The following is a 3,780-nucleotide window of genomic DNA, read 5'->3' on the forward strand; positions in this document are numbered from 1 at the left end:
CCAAAGATGGCTAATTTCTCAAGACGATTATATAAAAGGATTTCTTTTGGCCTTGTGATTTCTTCCCCTTGTAAAGTATTGTATTTAACCTCATCATTGATCAAGTTTTATTCACTGAAAGGTTCTAACATTTTAAGGGATGAGATTGGGATCGTGCCCCAAGCGATCTTGGTAGTGTGGATATTTCTCAATCCTTTCCTCTAAGTTGAAGAGGTTTTCAAGCATGAGTGGGTCTGTATTGGGTTCCTAAAACGTTGTTGTGGTGGCTTTCGTTGGTTGGTAATTCGCAAGCTTTGTGCCTTCACTAGACTACCTCGCAGGTTAAACCCTCCATTATATATATATATATATATATATATATATATTAAATAGATGTATTTTTTTACATCGAGTTTGTTACGAGGATTCAAAGTTGTAGTTTTCAAGTCAAATTTATTGACCTATGTTTTATGAGTGATAATTTAAAAGAATTGATCTTTCATGAGAATTAATGGAACACTAAGTACTCATTGCATCTAGGTGATAAAGAATAAGTTAATTTGGTACAGTTTTTTTAATACCTATTATGTCTTGGTATTTTAAGATAGCAACATATGATTAATTTTTATTGTCTAACAAAGAAGATTCATTCCAATAATATTTCAATTTAGAGAGTATCTCATAGTATAGGGCATCTATATGCATGAGAATATTATCTTCATTCATTCACTCAAAAGCATAAAGTTGATAAAAAAAAGAGTGTGACCTAAGAGAAGCTAACCCTGGTGATCTAAGAGAAGCTAACCCTGGTGATCTGATTAACTCTCGTGTAGTGTTTGTAATTGACAAAGTCAACTATACATTAATTGAGAGAAATAAATCTCCAATACCATCTTCTATTAATTCATTCATATAGGTTGCAATGCATTTCTATACATTGTGTCCTTTTTGCAAATCTTAGGTTTGATTTGAAGGGACTCTCATTCAACCCTCAAAAAGTTATAAGAGTGGAACCCAATGTATTCAAGAAACAATGAATGGTTATTTTTCCTACCTTAGCAATCAATGTTTATAATACACGAACATAAACTATTTATCGTCATTTCCAAATATAAGTATACATGTCCTTTTTGTTTAATTTCTAAAGTAACACTTCAATTTATTGACCAAGACTCACTAATCTATGTTAATTGTGTGAACATTGTGTAATTATTAACTAGCTTGTAGATTTGTGTATTCCCTTACATTCTTGTGGACTAAATAGGCCATCCCCCTTCCTAATTTGAACTTAGGTTTTTGTCATATCCAAATAGGGTTTCAAATTTAATTTTATGATACATCACATTATATTTTACGAAGTATGATACATTGCACTTGCGCTTTATTGAATATATAATTCCCCTAGGGGTTGTGTGGCACATTGTCAAATGTGATTTTTACTCAACCCTTCTTTCCCTAAGGCTTGCATTTTTTTATTTGTTTTAAATCTAATAGTTCCCCAAAAAAAAATCACCAAACTTGATAGATATTTTGCATCATCTTGACCCCAGGTTTTGTTTTTACTTACTTCATACATGATTTATCCCAACCACTAATCCATAAAGTACATTATTACTGTTGGTGTAAATAAGTATTTACTTATTACACTTACTTAAGTTTACTTAGGTTAATGCATTATATTAATATTTATTTATTAGTCATCTAGGAGTATGTGCACTCTTGTGAGTTGTCATGATGACATCATAGGGGTCCACACCTCTTTTAAGCACATGTTGTCTACAACACGGAAATCTTCTACACACATGACACTTTGTCATTCTTATCCATTCATCTAGAATGTTGGAAAGGTGCTTAGTTGTCTTACCTCCTAGTTGTTTCTAGAGACATCATAGGTGCTTCCTAAGAGGCCTTTATATACAGGCACTCCTAGTGTACTCTCAAGTTGGCTAAGCTGGTATATATTGAATGAAGATCGTCATTCTAATCGTAGTCTCTCTCTATTGGTCTATTGTTTGCTTGTGTTGAGTTCTTTAGTTCTTGGGTGAATTCTGGCCTAAGCCAAATTCTTACAATTACTTATCATATATATTTGTAGGTTGTGTGGTCTTGCTAATTTATAAGTATGCATTTGTGATTTTGATATGTTTCTATCATTTATATCTTATGTTCTTATCATCGTTAATTTTTTGTGTTTGTTTATGCTATGTGTGAGGATGTGGTATCCATAGAGACATTATTCTATTAAGTGCATGCATATCACTTTTTTGTAGATATCATTATTGCATACCCTATTCTCGTGGGTATATTACAAAACATATTCATGAGCCTCATAGTAATTATATTTCACCTATGAATTATAATAGTTATGATCATGTTATTAATATACTCACGATGATCCACATTATAGAAATTGCACTTCCTTCTCCTTATATATGTGTGTGTGTGTGTGTGTGTGTGTGCACAATCATATATATATGTATGTATGTATACATATATATATGTGTGTGTGTGTGTGTGTGTGTGTGTGTGTGTGTGTGTGTGTGTATACACATCTATGTATACATATGTATATATGTATATACATATACATATGTATACATATGTATATATGTATATACATATACATATGTATACATATACATGTGTATATATGATACATGTATATATGTATATATACATATACATATATGAGACATGTGTATATGTATACACACACATATATATGTATACATATGTATACATATACATATATGTGTGTATCATATATATGTATATATATATATATATATATATATATATATATATATATATATATATATATATATATATATATATATGTATACATATACATATATGTGTGTATCATATATATATATATATATATATATATATATATATATATATATATATATATATATATATATATATATATATATATATATATATATATACATATATGTGTATATATATGTATATATGATACATGTATACATATGTATATATGCTACGTATATGTGTATGTATATGTATATATGATACATGTATATATATGTATATATATACATATGTATACACACACACACACACACACATATATATATATGTATACATATACATATATATTTATATATATGCATATGTTTACATATACATATATATATATATGTGTGTGTGTGTGTGTGTGTGTGTGTGTACTTATATATGTATACATATATACATAAATGTGTGTGTGTGTGTGTGTGTGTGTGTGTGTGTGTGTGTGTGTGTATACATGTACATGTCTTAACATATAACTAATTTATGGATATTTATGTTCTCGTAAGGATACATCTTGAGATGGTGACTTCGATGCATTAGTTTATGCTCTATGTCATGATAGTTTTTCATTACTAACAACTTACATGATGATATTTTACATGGTGACTATAATTATTTTTCTCCTCATGAGGACATTACTCATTTTGTGTTAACTCCTACATTACATGGTGGCATTTTTTATTATTAGTGAGGACTTACTACATGATTATTATAATGGTTTTACCATCAATTATACAAATATCAAGATCAAAAGTTAATGACATCACTGTGGACAAATTCATTAAACTTAAGTCTATTTTAAAATGTTTGAAAATAATCTATTTGGTATTTAATAGCAAGTAAAGTATTGGAGGAAAAATATTAAATCTTGTTGGTTTGGATTGGAACAACTAGATGGATCAAATGAAATATTTTAGACAGGTGTCAAGCTATGTTTAAAGAATTTTAACAAAATAAAATGACTAAAAAGTGACTAACAATAAG

Source organism: Cupressus sempervirens, chromosome 5, assembly GCF_028749045.1.
Source record: "Cupressus sempervirens isolate cs-2001-9-10 chromosome 5, ASM2874904v1, whole genome shotgun sequence".
Classification (NCBI taxonomy): Eukaryota; Viridiplantae; Streptophyta; class Pinopsida; order Cupressales; family Cupressaceae; genus Cupressus; species Cupressus sempervirens.